General features: G+C 37.8%; 1 protein-coding gene and 1 non-coding gene across 7 annotated transcripts in view; both read right to left on the bottom strand.

The window, feature by feature from the left end:
• The window catches only part of OSBPL1A (oxysterol binding protein like 1A), a 455,856-nt gene that overhangs the window by 33,894 nt on the left and 404,488 nt on the right, over window positions 1-17,474 (bottom strand). The gene's annotated exons all lie outside the window — the stretch shown is intronic.
• On the bottom strand, window positions 6,878-6,983 carry LOC126004927 (U6 spliceosomal RNA). Its single transcript, XR_007494135.1, has one exon. It is a non-coding gene; the product is annotated as a U6 spliceosomal RNA (small nuclear RNA).

Genomic DNA, 17,474 nt, shown 5'->3' with positions numbered 1-17,474 from the left:
TGCATAATTTCATAAGTAGGGTATAATAAATTCATCCATAATTTATACTAAAAGAATATTTCATAATATTTCTATGATATTCCAGTATTGTGAGGGAATATGTTGGATGAAAGAGGTATTACTCAGGCAGAAATCAGAACAGAGGAGAGGGCAGCCATTTGAATTTAGGAGCTGAATGCACAGGCCAATTATTCCCTTCTCTTGGAGTTTATCTGAGAGTCATTATCCTGAATTCTATGCTTCCTTTTCTTCTTCACACAGAAAGAAAACACCCTGTACCAGGGACTGAGAGTGATATGTCCTGGTTCTATTTTTGACCATACAGATGACACTGTGAGTGTCTACACAACGACACAATCACTGGTTTTAAATGAGAAGTCTCGTCACAGTTGTGTGTGATGTGAATGGCTTTGCTTGGTCTCTCAGCTTTATTCTGTGTTTTACTGTGAATTGGGCCCCAAACTGGTCTAAATTTGTGAAATATGACTGACGAAATACAAGTCCAGAAAACCTCATATTCTGAAAAAAGGTGGAATGAGTCAAAAAAGAATTATCTTCCAAATATTTAAAAGTTACTTTTTGGATGCAGAAACAGTTCGTCAAGTTCTACTTGCCAGAACCTCTCAAATTCACATGGATCCCAGGCTTTCCTCTAGTCCACTCTATTTGTGTGTTACTACTTTAAGCACATAATACCATTTGCTTATGGATATATTTTACAAGAAAGCAGAAAAAGTTTGAAAATGAAGGTTTTCAAAATGAATGAGATTTGCTGTCTGGTTTTTCATGTTTTCCAAACTTTTTCTAAATTGTTGCAGGCCACATGAACTCTTCAGTTCTTCCAGAGTGGGCAGCCCACACACTACTCAAATGCTATATGCTTGGGTAGAGGGGAATTTACATAGGTCAATGAAGGAAGCAGGAAAGGAAGCGAAGCTCATGCAGGCATAGAACATGATTTTGCCATAGCTTATCTGCATCACCCAGGGAAAATCTAGCTAGAGGACAGGAACCTGAGTTAGAAGCTATATTTGCACTAAATATCTTGGAAATAAAGTTTCTTTTTTTGGGGGGGCCACACCCGGCGGTGCTCAGGGGTTACTCTTGGCTGTCTGCTCAGAAATAGCTCCTGGCAGGCACGGGGGACCATATGGGACACCGGGATTCGAACCAACCACCTTTGGTCCTGGATCGGCTGCTTGCAAGGCAAACACCGCTATGCTATCTCACCAGGCCCGGAAATAAAGTTTCTTAACTGAACATTAGATTTAATTTTAAGTTATAGTGTAGGTAATATGCTTAAAATAGTGTTGAAGAATATGGTATTGATATACAAAGTTACTGTATACTAGTATGGTCTATCACAAAAGTGCCATGATCCTCCAATGCAGTAAGCATAGGTTTTAAAGATATTTTTATAATTTTTTATTTCTAAAAAGTATATTGCTTATATCATCTGCCCCTGAATTATTTTTCCTATTGATAAGAGATATGTATGTTAAACTGTATTCACTACCTACATTGCATATAACTTTTTCCAAGTCTAATGCTAGTCTTTAGTGATTTACCAAATGAAATTTATCTCTGAAGATCTACATGTTATTATTATGATCTATATATCCAGTTATTTTCAGCATTTTTTTCATTACCACAAAATAAAAACATTTCATCTTTCCACTAATATTTGCTATAGAAAGGGGAAATTTGGGGGGCCATTTGCCTTTCATGCAGAAGGACGGTGATTCGAATCCTGGCATCCCATATGGTCCCCCTTTGCCTGCCAGGGCAGATTTCTGAGCATAAAGCCAGGAGTAAACCCTGAGCACTGCTAGGTGCGAACCAAGAAAAAGAAAGAAAGAAAAGGGAAATTTTCTTTTCTTTTTTTTTGGTTTTTGGTTTTGGGGTCACACCTGGCAGTGCTCAGGGGTTACTCTTGGCTCTACACTCATGCTATCTCTTCGGCCCTTTTTTTTGGGGGGGGGATTTTCTTAATTCACAAAGTTTTATAATCTCATTATCGCATTTTTAGAAACTTAAGGAACTTTTAGTAACTGAACATCAAAGGGAACACATGAAACAGAAACTATTTTCTCATACAATCACCAAAATGGAAGCAGTAGGAAGAAGAATATGTGGTTCATCTTTCAACTAAGAAAACAATTATTATGGGCCCGGAGAGATAGCACAGCGGCGTTTGCCTTGCAAGCAGCTGATCCAGGACCAAAGGTGGTTGGTTTGAATCCCGGTGTCCCATATGGTCCCCCGTGCCTGCCAGGAGCTGTTTCTGAGCAGACAGCCAGGAGTAACCCCTGAGCACCGCCGGGTGTGGCCCAAAAACAAAAACAAAACAAAAAACAAACAAAAAAGAAAACAATTATTATCTAATATATAGGATATATTATATATAAAATAATTATTATAGAATATATATTTGCAGATACAGAACAATCTGTTAATGTCTTTCTCCAATAAAACAGAAAAAGACCAAAATTCTCTTTTCCAGGTGTGTGTGTGTGTGTGTGTGTGTGTGTGTGTGTGTGTGTGTGTGTGTGTGTGTGTGTGTAAAACTAAAATATTTCATGACTGGAGAAACTGCACAGCTGGCAGGACACTTGCTTTTATGCAGTCAAACTAGTTAGTTATATATCCCTGGCAACATATATGGTCCCAATTCCATCAGGAGCGATCCCAAAGCCCAAAGCATAGTTAGTATGGCCCAAAAACTAAAGTAAAACAAAAAGAAAAGTAGCATACTTCACCATATAGTAATACTTTTTTTCACATTTTCATCAAGTATATCTAGAACACTCCCTCAGTTTTATGGAAGTTGGTATATCTGACTTAATGTTTTTATGAACATGTGCTTCTATATGTAACTTCACAGAGTGTTACGCACATGGATTCTATTTTCACTGCTGTCTACCAGCCCTCTTTTTCATTCTTCTTGCTTGCTACCAAACTTTCCAGTCTCTCCCACCATGATACCACATTGTGATTTAATGCATATATTTTTTATACAATCCTACATTTTCTCAAGATGTTCTATACAGAATATGTATATGTGCTTACACAAAGGGGCTTTCTAATTGCAAGATTCCAAGACAAAGTAATAGTTATGCCCACTTCTCAATTGTACACTTTCCCATTTAATACGCCTGTTAAAATAAAGTAGTAAATAAATTCTTTCAGTGGATGACTAATATTCCATGACAAGAATATGCTCTTTCAAAATACATTGCCCACAAATGGCATTTTCATTCTTTCGCCAATATAATGCAGAACATACGTCTTAATTAAATACATACGTATTTAATTGTGATGTTTTCATATCTCTGGGCTAGAGTACTGAAGTCAGATAGCTAGGTCATAAAGTACCTCTCATTTATATCTCCTAAGATGCTGCCAGCATGTTCTCTGAAGACATTTTCATAATTCTATGTTACATTAACAGCTCAGGAGATCACCTCTTCCACATATTCCCACTGGCAGCAATAGATTTCCATGGATGTAATTACCTGAATTTAGTCAGTCTGACTACTAGAAGGTCATATTGTATTGATGAATTTTGTTTTTCCATGAATACTAGTGAATCAGAACTTCTTTTCCTACTTTAAAAACATTTAGATTTGGGGCCAGAGAGAGAGAGCACAGCGGTAAGGCATTTGCCTTAGATGCAGAAGGATGATGGTTCGAATCCCGGCATCCCATAGGTCCCCTGAGCCGGCCAGGAGCGATTTCTGAGCATAGAGCCAGGAGTAACCCCTGAGCGCTGCCAGGTATGACCCCTTCCCAAAAAAAATATGTATATAAACATTTGGATTTGGGGCTGGAGAGATAGCATGGAGGTAAGGTGGTTTGCCTTGCATGCAGAAGGACAGTGCTTTGAATCCCGGCATCCATATGGTTCCCTGAGCCTGCCAGGAGCAATTTCTGAGCATAGAGTCAGGAGTAACTCCTGAGCACTGCCAGGTGTGACCCCAAAACAACAAACAAACAAACAAACAAACAAAACAAGCAAACAAAACCAAAAAATAAAAGAAAACCATTTGGATTTATATGCTACAAATTGTCTATTTGGGTAATTTATACTCTAAATGTTTTCAGCCAATTTATAAGAATTTGTTGAATGATTCTATAACAATGAATGCAAACAGAATAATTTTCAGAAATTTTGGGAGGAGACATGGGGAAGTGTCACCTGGGGGCTGGCCATTCTTCACAATACTCAGCCGGAATGTGCAGGGCTAAGGGCTCAATGCAGAGGTCCAACAATGCTGTGCTCATTGAGTTCTGGGGCTTAGTAGAGCCATCCCAGTGCCACTTAAGAGCTACCAGGGCTATATCTAGTGGTCCTAGGAGGTCATGAGGTGTAGGGAATCAAACTCAGGCCTTTGAATTCTCTAACCCAGACCCAAGAAACATTTGTAGCTTATTTAAAAACTGAAATTAAAAACAATCTTTTGTAGCACATCTGGCTCTCTGCTCAGGGATCACTCCCAGTGGTACTCAGGGGGCCATATGTGATGACAACCATCAAACCCTGGTTAGCTACATTCACAGCAAGAATCTAACCCATTGTATGATTTCTAAGGCCCAGAAAAATGTTTCTAAGTCAGATGTGTCCTTTTGGGGATGTTTTCATAGCTTTGGGGTTTTGTTCTGAAAGTTTTGAAGACTTCCCTACTTTCTCACATTCTAGTTCTTTAAGTGACTAGATAATGTATACAAAGATACCTAGGGGACATGTGCCCTTGCCTCCCCCCCACCCCCCGGCACTCTTCCTCAAATGTTTCTGTGGCCTCACACCCAACCCCTCTCATAACAGATCCTGTAAGCCCCACTGTCTGTTTCCACCATGCACAAGAGCTCGTGTCAACATTCCTCTTACCCACCCTCCAGTCAGCTTGATAGCCTGATTTATATTTATCTTTATTTTAGATTCAATCTCATTTCAAAAAACCTCAGACATTGATCTACATCTGCTCCCCGGAGGACAAAAAATTTTCAAGAATTTTCTTGAAAGCAACATTTAACAAATGTGATTTTACAGCACAATCACTGAAGGAAAAAAAAAACATTAAATGACCTCTACCCAGATGCAAGGTTGAGAGGCTAATTGCTAACATTTAATTAACATGTATTGCATTTTAGATCATATAATATGCAACATAATTCTACACATTAGGCACTCATCAATAACTTGTCCATTTGACATATAAAATAAATAAAAATGGGACTCCTGAACTCCATCCATATCCTAGTTTAGCTGCCTAGGTTTCAATGTTTTAACTTAGCAATTTTATAATTTAACAAGCAATTATTCTTTCCTTAGAAATGTCATGACTGATACTATGTGTCATGGAGATGTTTGAACGTGATAGTTTATCTGCAGATGTGTTTTTAAACCTTGGGTTCAATTCATTCTAGTGGCTTGTAAAATCAACTTAGTACTTTAAAATAAAATAGAACACATCTAGAAAAGGTACTTATTATTAATGAAAACTGTGTTATAGAAATATACAGAACTGTATCTGTGCACACTGTAAAGACAAACAGAAATACTTTTTCACTAGGAGACTTGGTCAGGGACAGAGGGCTTTCAGCCCAGTGCCTGTCATAAAGACACTATCAAAAGAAAATAGATATCGATGTTAACTTTTACTTGAGAGCAAATGATTTCAATCTTCTGAGTTGCTGTAGATTTAAAACTAGAATACTTTCTATATGAATAATTTCCTTTTACTAATGAAGGTTTAATACAAGAAAGAAGGGTGATTTAAGCTAACATACTTCAACCTTTTTGCACATTCAACATGGCAACTGTCCTCTGCAGGACCACAGATCAGCCATTATAACCAACGCAGCATAGCAGTGATTTTTCAGCCTTTCTATATCTGCAGACATTTGTCTGAGGACTGGAAGGTGAACAACATTGGTTTAAACAGTCTTATTTCACTGCAATCATTTCAGAATGACCTGAGGAGATTGTTTGAATAAACAGAACTTGGAGGGTGGCAAAATCTCAATCAAAAATTCTTTTAAAACCAAGAAAAGTCATCAGTGTTCTGTAGTTCTGATAAAAAACTTTAGTTGAGAAAGGCAAAAGGGTTTGTTTACACTGGAGTTCACCTTTATAACACTAAAACAGTGATAGTCTTGAAGTATTTGAGTCTTTAGTAGTTGGTTTATTGCTTATTACAAAAAGACACTTATTAACAACTTTGTGTTTTCTTTTTTCTAAAAAATATATGAAGAAATTGAGAGGAGGAGGAGAAACACAAATAAGAAAGGATGGGGTAAGGAGCCAAGTGGTCTCAGGTCCATTGGTGAAGATTAAAGGAAAATAAAAACAGAACTAAATATCCACGTGAAAGTCAACAACAATGAAATCAAGAGACCCAAACTCTTAACACTCAAAACTGTAAATGGGCCTGTTATACTGGCAGGTGTGTATGAGGAGTAAGGCAGGTGTGTGTGAGGAATAAGGGTGGTGGTATAGGATACACTCTGGAACATGGTGGAGACAGACTGACACTGGTGGTGGGATTGGCCCTGTTTTATTGTATGACTGAAACCAAAGTAGAAGGACTTTGTAAATCACAAATGGTTTCAATAAGATAAAAGGGTCCTTTTTTTGTTTGTTTTTATTTTGTTTTGTTTTGTTTTGGGGCCACACCCAGTGGCGCTCAGGGGTTACTCCTCGCTCTCTGCTCAGAAATTGCTCCTGGCAGGCATAGGGGACCATATGGGATGCCAGGATTTGAACCACCATTGGTCCTGGGTCTGCCTCTTGCAAAGCAAATGCCCTACCATCGTGCTATCTCTCTGGCCCCCAGATAGAAGTTTTTTAAAAGTCCCAGAAATATAATTTTTTTTTAATTTTTAAGTGAATGCTTCATGAATGCATGTCATACCTGCACAGTACTATGCCACTCTTCTCTGTATTATTACAGTTTTAGTGTATGTGCTGCCAAAGAGAGCACTGTACTGATCTTATTAAAGGTAACATTAGTCCTTATTCTTTTTTTTTGTTTGTTTGTTTTTTTGTTTTTTTGTTTTTGGTTTTTGGGTCACACCCGGCAGCACTCAGGGGTTACTCCTGGCTTCATGCTCAGAAATCGCTCCTGGCCGGCTCGGGGGACCATATGGGACGCCGGGATTCGAACCGATGACCTTCTGCATGAAAGGCAAATGCCTTACCCTCCATGCTATCTCTCCGGCCCCTTATTCTTAAAAGTGCAGTATTTATGGGGAAAGACACTAATGTTTATAACTTGTTTTCAAGTGTTTAACAGGAATAAAACAGTATGAGTACAGAAAGGTAAGACAAATTTAACAACAACAACAACAAAAAAGTAACACAGTAGGACTAGAACAATATAATACAATAAGTAAAGTGCTTGATTTGCCGACCTGGGTTTGCTCATTTTAAAGGATAAAAATAATCAGATATTTCACAAAGATCTAAAATGGCTTATAAATATACTAAAATGTACTCAACATTCAATAAATGTCATCAAAACTACAATGAACTACTATGCCATACACTAGATGTTGTTGGAAAGGATGTGAAATAACTGAAATTAGTTTTTATTGCTGATGGGAGTATAAATGGTATGGTCTCTTTGGAAACAAGTTAAAAAACAATAAGAAAACTATAAGCAAAACTTTTTATTTATTTATTTATTTTTGATTTTTGAGTCAGACCCAGAGACACTCAGGGTTTACTCCTGGTTATGCACTCAGGAATTGCTCCTGGCTTGGGGGACCATATGGGACACTGGGGACTGAACCGCAGTCCATCCTGGATCTGTGCATGCATGGCAAATGTCCTACCACTTGTGTCACCACTCCAGCCCCTAAGCAAAACTTCTTAAAGAAGTCTTAAAGAAGCAAAACTTCTTAAAACATTCTCCTTTAGATCCTAGATCCTACTAAAATAGAGGATGAAAACATGTCCGAAACCGGCTAAGCTTTGCAAAAGCCGGCTCCCTGTGTGTGACACCAGGCGGGGAAAATCCGCGAAAGTACAATGGCCCAGTGGGGCCCAACTGTGAAAAACTGTGAGTGTGACCTGTCTATGTCTGTCTACTGTCCTCTTGCGTGAAACTCTTGCGAGTGGGGCAAAAAGAGGCTCCAGAAACCTCGCTCGCCCAGACGCCATTTTTGGCTCCGCTTTGCTACGCGGCCATGCACTCTTTCTAAGGAAAGAATTCCATTGCAACAAGAAGGAAAAATCACACTAAGAACGGCGCTATATCACAGAAGCAAACATTTCTCTCCGGACTGTCTTCTCTGTTGCATGCTCGGGCCTAAGATTTGACCCACTGTGAGGCTTCATCCACGGAGGACTCCCCTCCCTTAGAGGCAAGTCAGCCCATCCAGAAAGGGAGGAGACAGAGGAGTGTGCTGCCTGCATCATATAGACAATGAATACCACAACACGTAGAAAAACCCACAATACAAGTGTGACAATGGGGAAACAACGCAGGCCAGCATCAGACATAGAGAATGAAGATGACAATTCTGAGGACCAGATAATGACCAACCAACTAATCAACCTCTCAGATAAGGACTTTAGACTAGCAATATGGAAGATGCTCAACGGACTCCAAGAAACCATGGATCGAGTTGAACAGAACACTAATAAGAACCAAGAAAATATGAAGACAGAAATCACAAAACTCCAAACTGAAATAACATGACAACTAACAGGACTGAAAAAGTCAGTAAACGAAGTGAATGACAAAATGGATAAGCTCTGGGACAGGGTATCAGAAGCTGAGAATAGACTTGGTGCTGTGGAAGATGAGATACATAACAATTCCATACAGCAGGAGAGATTGGACAAAAAACTTAAAGCAAATGAGCAGACAATGGAAAAATTAGTCAAAGAATGGGAACAGATGAAAATAGAAGTCTATGATAAGATCAACAGAAACAACTTAAGAATCATTGGAGTCCCAGAGACCCAGGAAGAAAATTTCCAGGAAGAATCAATGGTCAAGAACATCATTAAAGAGAAACTTCCAGAGCTAAAGAATATATGTGATCAAATCCTGCATGCCCGAAGAGTACCAACCAAAAGAGACCCCAGAAAAACCACCCCAAGACACATCCTAGTCACAATGACAAATCCCACAGATAGAGACAGAATTCTGAAAACAGCAAGATCAAAAGGGGAAATGATATTCAAGCAAGCTTCCCTGAGATTTACAGCAGACCTGTCACCAGAAACACTCAATGCCAGAAAGCAGTGGTGGGATATTGTGACAAGACTGAATGAAATGAATGCTTCACCCAGAATACTATACCCGGCAAAACTCACTTTCCGGTTTGACGGAAGAATACATGGCTTCACAGACAAAAAACAGCTCAGAAACTTCACAGACACAAAACCAGTCTTAAGAGAAAAACTGAAAGACCTAATCTAAGACAAGACTACCCAAAAAAAACACCAAATTTTGAAATAAAGATGGCGTTAAATCCCAGGACAATTCTTTCTCTCAACGTCAATGGACTAAATGCACCAGTTAAGAGACACAGAGTGGCTAAATGGATCAAAAAACTCAATCCAACCTTCTGCTGCCTACAAGAAACGCACCTGAATAGTCCGAACAAACATAGACTCAAAATAAAAGGCTGGAGAAAAATTATCCAAGCAAACAACACCCATAAAAAAGCTGGAGTGGCCATACTAATATCAGATAATGCAAACTTTATACTCAGGAAGGTTGTAAGGGACAAAGATGGACATTTTATATTAATCAAGGGGTATGTAGAGCAGGAAGAATTCACTCTCCTAAACATATATGCACCGAATGAGGGGCCAGCAAAATATTTAATACAACTGTTGACAAATCTGAAAAATAATATCAACAACAACACAATAATTGTGGGGGACCTTAACACGGCTTTGTCAACACTGGATAGGTCAACCAGACTGAAACCCAACAAGAATATACTAGACCTGAGGAGAGAAATGGAAGAAAGAGGCCTAGTGGATATATATAGGACACTCCATCCCCAGAAACCTGGATACACATTCTTCTCCAATGTACATGGGACATTCTCCAGGATAGACTACATGCTGGCACATAAAACATACCTCCATAAGATCAAGAGGATAGAAATTTTGCAGACTACCTTCGATGACCACAAGGCTCTGAAATTATTTGTGAACTCCAAAGGGACTCAGAAGAAACACTTTAACACCTGGAAGTTAAACAGCCTCATGCTCAATAACCAGTGGGTCCGAGATGAAATCAAGGAGGAAATCAAAAGGTTCCTGGAAACAAATGACAATAAAGACACAAACTATCAGAACTTATGGGACACAGCAAAAGCAGTACTGAGAGGAAAATTTATAGCTTTGCAAGCACACATCAGGAAGGAAGAAGGAGCTTACCTGAGTAGCCTAATGACACAGCTAATAGAACTAGAAAATGCTCAACAAAAGGACCCAAGAATAGGAAGACAGAAGGAAATAACAAAGCTGAGAGCAGAAATCAACGAAGTGGAAACTCAAAAAACAATCCGAAAGATCAACGAAAGCAGAAGTTGGTTCTTTGAAAAAATAAACAAGATTGATAGACCACTGGCAAACCTAACAAAGAAAGAGAGAGAGAGAAACTTGATAACTCATATCAGAAATGAAAAAGGAGAGATCACTACTGATATGACAGAGATTCAAAGGGTAATCAGAAACTACTTTGAAAAACTCTGCGCCACTAAAAATGAGAACCTGGAAGAAATGGATAAATTCTTGGACTCTTATAATCTTCCATGGTTGAAGGAAGAGGATGTAGCATATCTAAACACCCCCATCACCATTGATGAAGTTAAAACAGTAATCAAATGTCTGCCGAAAAACAAAAGCCCAGGTCCAGATGGATTCACTAATGAATTCTATCAAACTTTCCAAGAGGAACTACTGCCAATCTTGGCAAGACTCTTTCATGAAATTGAACAAACAGAAACACTTCCAAATAGCTTTTATGAAGCCAACATCACCTTGATACCTAAACCAGACAGAGACGCTACCAAAAAAGAAAATTACAGACCAATATCACTGATTAATGCAGATGCAAAGATCCTCAACAAAATACTGGCAAATAGGATTCAATGCATCGTTAAAAAGATCATCCACTACGATCAAGTAGGTTTCATCCCAGGAATGCAAGGCTGGTTTAACATCCGTAAATCTATGAACATAATACACAACATCAATAACAAGAAAAATAAAAACCACATGATCATATCAATAGATGCAGAGAAAGCATTTGATAAGGTCCAACACCCATTCTTGATCAAAACTCTCAGCAAGATGGGAATGGAGCGAACCTTTCTCAATATAGTGAAGGCCATCTACCACAAGCCAGTGGCAAATATTATCCTCAATGGAGAAAAACTGAAAGCCTTCCCTCTAAATTCTGGCACAAGACAAGGCTGTTCTCTCTCACCACTCCTATTCAACATAGCACTGGAAGTACTTGCTATAGCGATTAGGCAAGAAAAGGATATTAAGGGAATTCAGATAGGAAAGGAAGAAGTCAAGCTCTCACTGTTTGCAGATGACATGATACTCTACTTAGAAAACCCTAAAGACTCTATCAAAAAGCTTCTAGAAACAATAGACTCATATAGCAAGGTGGCAGGCTACAAAATTAACACACAAAAATCAATGGCCTTTCTATACACCAATAGTAATAAGGATGAAATGGACATTAAGAAAACAACCCCATTCACAATAGTGCCACACAAACTCAAATATCTTGGAATCAACTTGACTAAATATGTGAAGAACCTATACAAGGAAAACTATAAAACTCTGCTCCAAGAAATAAGAGAGGACACACGGAAATGGAAACGCATACCCTGCTCATGGATTGGCAGGATTAACATCATCAAAATGGCAATACTCCCCATGGCATTATACAGATTCAACACTATCCCTCTAAAGATACCCATGACATTCTTCAAAGAAGTGGATCAGACACTTTTGAAATTCATTTGGAACAATAAACACCCTCGAATAGCTAAAGCAATCATTGGGAAAAAGAATATGGGAGGAATTACTTTCCCCAACTTTAAACTGTACTACAAAGCAACAGTTATCAAAACAGCATGGTATTGGAATAAGGATAGGTCCTCAGATCAGTGGAATAGGCTTGAATACTCAGAAAATGTTCCCCAGACCTAATTTTTGATAAAGGAGCAGGAAATCCTAAATGGAGCAGGAAAAGCCTCTTCAACAAGTGGTGTTGGCATAATTGGATAGCCACTTGCAAAAAATTGAACTTAGACCCCCAGCTAACATCATGTACGAAGGTAAAATCCAAATGGATTAAAGACCTCGATATCAGCCCCAAAACCATAAGATATATAGAACAGCACATAGGCAAAACACTCCAGGACATTACAGGCATCTTCAAGGAGGAAACTGCACTCTCCAAGCAAGTGAAAGCAGAGATTAACAGATGGGAATATATTAAGCTGAGAAGCTTCTGCACCTCAAAGGAAATAGTGCCCAGGATACAAGAGCCACCCACTGAGTGGGAGAAACTATTCACCCAATACCCATCAGATAAGGGGCTAATCTCCAAAATATACAAGGCATTGACAGAACTTTACAAGAAAAAAACATCTAACCCCATCAAAAAATGGGGAGAAGAAATGAACAGACACTTTGACAAAGAAGAAATACACATGGCCAAAAGACACATGAAAAAATGTTCCACATCACTAATCATCAGGGAGATGCAAATCAAAACAACATGAGATACCACCTCACACCCCAGAGAATGGCACACATCACAAAGAATGAGAACAAACAGTGTTGGCGGGGATGTGGAGAGAAAGGAACTCTTATCCACTGCTGGTGGGAATGCCATCTAGTTCAACCTTTATGGAAAGCGATATGGAGATTCCTTCAAAAACTGGAAATCGAGCTCCCATACGATCCAGCTATACCACTCCTAGGAATATACCCTAGGAACACAAAAATACAATACAAAAACCCCTTCCTTACACCTATATTCATTGCAGCACTATTTACCATAGCAAGACTCTGGAAACAACCAAGATGCCCTTCAACAGACGAATGGCTAAAGAAACTGTGGTACATATACACAATGGAATATTATGCAGCTGTCAGGAGAGATGAAGTCATGAAATTTTCCTATACATGGATGTACACGGAATCTATTATGCTGAGTGAAATAAGTCAGAGAGAGAGAGAAAAACGCAGAATGGTCTCACTCATCTATGGGTTTTAAGAAAATTGAAAGACACCCTTGTAATAATAATTTTCAGACACAAAAGAGAAAAGAGCTGGAAGTTCCAGCTCACCTCAGGAAGCTCACCACAAAGAGTGATGAGTTTAGTTAGGGAAATAACTACATTTTGAACTATCCTAATAATGAGAATGTATGAGGAAAATGGAGAGCCTGTCTAGAGTACAGGCGGAGGTCGGGTGGGGCGAAGGGAGACTTGGGACATTGGTGATGGGAATGTTGCACTGGTGATGGGGGGTGTTCTTTACATGACTGAAACCCAAACACAATCATGTATGTAATTAAGGTGTTTAAATAAATTTAAAAAAAAAATAAAGAAAACATGTCCATACAAAGTTGTGTTTAAGAATTTTGTAGCAGGTGAGACAGAGCAATAGCACAGCGTGTAAGGTGTTTGACTTGCATGCAACCATCCCAAGTTTAATCTCCATCATCTCATATGGTCTCCAGAACACTGCCAGGAATGACCCCTGAACACAGAGCTAGGAATAACTCCTGAGCACTACCGGCTGTTTCTAAACCTAAGCCCCCCACCAAATAAAAAAATAAAATAAAATAAAAATAATATTAGAGCACCTTTATTCACGCAAACTTCAAATTGATAATAATCCACATGGTCATGGCAGGAGTATAAATGACAGGGTTGGAAATGATAAATGACTGAAAAGCATTTAGAAGAAATTTCTGTAGTACTGGAAAAGTTCTATACCTTGATTGGGATATTAGTTAGATGGGTATATGCATTTTCCCAGACTCATCAAGTTATATCTGTGGATTCCAATACTTAAAATAAACTTTTCTTCAACAAAAACAAAAACTCCTTGTAATTTGTTAGCATTCCTTAAACTTATTGGTTTAAGATAAATTCGACCCTGAAGAGATCGCTTTCTTTTATGATGGGTTTTATCTATTCTACATACATTATTTTAAAAACAAAAATTTAACTGGTTAACAGCAAATCAATATTTTAACTCATCATCTTTACAAAAAGAACCACATTTTCTAAAGTAAAAATAACTCAAATAAGACATTTCACAATCTCTTTAATTTTTGGATTAACAAAAGATGCTGGCATCTCATTTACTTCTATATCAATCCATTATCACATCAGCCAGTCTCCAGAAAACTGCACTGTGTACTTAGTGAGTGATAATTGAAGAGGAAAAGACTTACTAATATGATAACAATATAACCTTATGCTTCCCCATTTAAGAGAACCAAGAGTCCACAAGTCTCTAGGATTCACAAAGCCAGTTAAAAGGTATTCCCCTCTTTCAGTAGATTTACTTTTTTTTTTGTTATTGTTGCTTTTAGTTTTTAATTTATCAGCTGACTTATGACCTTTCAAGGCTTATTAAAGATAAAATAATTTAACAATAGATCAACACCAACACAATGAAAGATAACATTTGCTTATTCAACACAATTTAATTTCTAAAATCTGCCTTTCAACAGAGCAGCAAGCTTGGACAAGTCTTAAAGAAGAGATTACATCACAACTCTTCCTCGATGACTGATATTTCAATGTGTCTTCCACCAATTTCCAGGTCTGTATTCAGACAAATATAGGAATATCAGGTTCTCTCTGCATATCTACAATGCCATTTTAAGTACTTGGGTTACTTTTTTTGTTTTTTTACAGAGACGTGGAAGTTGATAGCTACATATGGCAATGCTCAGGCCTTAATGTTGGCAGTGTTTCGGGGACCATGTGCGGTAACAGGAATTGAATGATGGTAAGCCACAATCACATAGATAAGCATCACAACTGAATTATATTTGCAAGGCGATAAGCTTGGCTCAATGGCTGAGTATTTAAGCTATTCCAAAACAAAGTCAATCTGAGTTTATGATGAGATATGTCATGTCTTTTAAGTTCTAATGCTTTTTTAAATAAACAATTTAGTTCTTATTTTATATTTACTTTGATAATTTTATGTACTTATATCAGTATTTTATTTCACTATTTTTGCAATTTGAGATTATTTTTCATTTTGTCTTTTGCATTTTAGAGATTAAATTTAAGGCCTAGAACATTTAAGGTCTGCTATTAACTATTAAGCACATACCGCCACTATTTTTCCCTCTTGATCTATGAAATGATAAAGTGACACTATGATCATCACTTAATAAACCTGGTTCAGCATAGCAAAGAAGCTAAGTAGTATTTGTTTTATAAGACGTTTTTAGGTTTACTTTATTTAAAGAGCATGTATCACATACTTGGCATAATTGACCATAATGCATTGTTTCTAGGTAAGTGGGAACAAAACAATTAATGAAAAGAAAAAATAGAGAGAAAAAAGAAATACAAAGTACAGGAGAAATACAGGAAAAAGGTGACGAGTAAATTTGTGAAACTTATTGTTTCTCCAATGAGGTCATTAAGTGGTCAGGAGGTTTAGTAAACTCTTGGTGCTAGCAGACCATTTTGTTACTTCATTTGTTTCTGAATATTGGGTGACTTCATATACACATTGTCATCTAAATTGGTGTGACTCTATGGGGATGGCAGTATTAAACAAAAACAAGGTTATTGTGTAAATGCTGCCATGCAGTCCAAACCAAACAGACTGATGAGAATACCTGTGAACCAATCTTTGGATTCACAGTTTAGCAAGAAGTTGCCTCTTTGGGCAGCTGGATCCCTTCACTTCATACCTACTTCTTGGTGCTGGAACCAGATGGAAGGAAGGTGAGAGGATTCCTTCATTTAGGACAGGGTGACTATTCTTTGCTCACCCTTATTTTTTTTTTACCCTTATTTTTAAGAATATTTAAAATGGCATGCAGTGAATGCTGGAACATCTATAAATAACTGAAATTAAGTATAGAAAGCATATCATGGCACGGTCATTTGACCCAACCAGAGTCAAACATGATAAAACATGGATGAAAAGGTTGCTGTATGCAAAAGAGAACAGAGCCTTCCCATCTTCCATTTTGACTCCTGCTTCATACGAAGGTTTACCGAGGCCTCTTACAGCCGAAAGGCTTACTAATAGAGAGCACAGATCTTTTATGAAATTTTACATTTCAGAGCAACTCTAAGGCTGTTTTATTACTACATAGTCATTTTATTGGCAGAGAAAGGGGAAAGAGCCTTTACTCACAGTAATAGATATTTCTTGCAAGTCTATACAGATCTTGACTTTTGATGGGCTTATGTCCTGATTAAAAAAGAAACCCATTCTAAGTTGAAAATACTGTTAAATCAAAAATATATTTAACGTACCTAACCTTCTGAACATTATTATAGCTTTGTCCAAATTACTTCAAATGTGGTAAAAAAATAATAAAACACTTATATGATCTTATATTTGGATATCATCATCCAGCACTAAGCCTGTTTTATATATAGCAAAATGACGTGCAGCTCACACAGATGGCATTTTTCAGGAATAGAAGTAAAAACATAAAGTGATTAAAAAAATGAAGGAAAATCATGCCTACTTCTTGGTGTTGGAACCAGATGGAAGGAAGGTGAGAGGATTCCTTCAGACTGCAGAGTCTGGATTATTATCTATCCTTGTGACAGGATGACTGATGGAGCTGATGGGGAGCTGCAACCAGCAAAGGGTAGCTACTGCCTACTACTAGATTTTGAGTTAGAGACTATCAAAACTTACAGTAGGATTTCTATCAAATGTTTATCACAGTAAGCAAAAATCATTAGACAGGGCATCCTTACATCCCAGATAGCATGTACTGTGCTAGAAAACTTGAATGTGTTCCAAAAGGGCTTGGATTTCAGTAGGAGGCAACAGGAAGTAAGGTACAAGGCCCTATAATTCGTTATTAGATTTGAGAACTTGATGCAATGGTTGATTCTAGAATGCAGCTTTGAGAAAGGCAGTATTTAATAGTTTCTATGTTACCTGAAACACTATAGAAAAGGATTTAGGATCTTTAAAAATATACATCTGGGAGCTAAGGGAAAAAGTTAAGAAAATGACACAAGCAGAGTTGTACTGAATAACAAAAGTGTCTTTCTGCAAATACCACTCCGCCTCTTTCCTTGGCAATGAAATGCTTTTTTAGAAAATTATTTCAGAATGAATACCATTTGCTTGTGATAGGCTTTAGCTAGCTCAACAGCTTAATTTAACTTTTTTTAAAGTTTTCTGAAATGCTTTTTACTGTTTACTGTAAAATATAGAATTGCTAGGGAGAGTTGAA

The sequence above is a fragment of the Suncus etruscus genome, chromosome 3 (assembly GCF_024139225.1).
Source record: "Suncus etruscus isolate mSunEtr1 chromosome 3, mSunEtr1.pri.cur, whole genome shotgun sequence".
Classification (NCBI taxonomy): domain Eukaryota; kingdom Metazoa; phylum Chordata; class Mammalia; order Eulipotyphla; family Soricidae; genus Suncus; species Suncus etruscus.
Note: the sequence above shows the minus strand (reverse complement) of the source record. Positions and strands in the feature narration are given on the sequence as shown.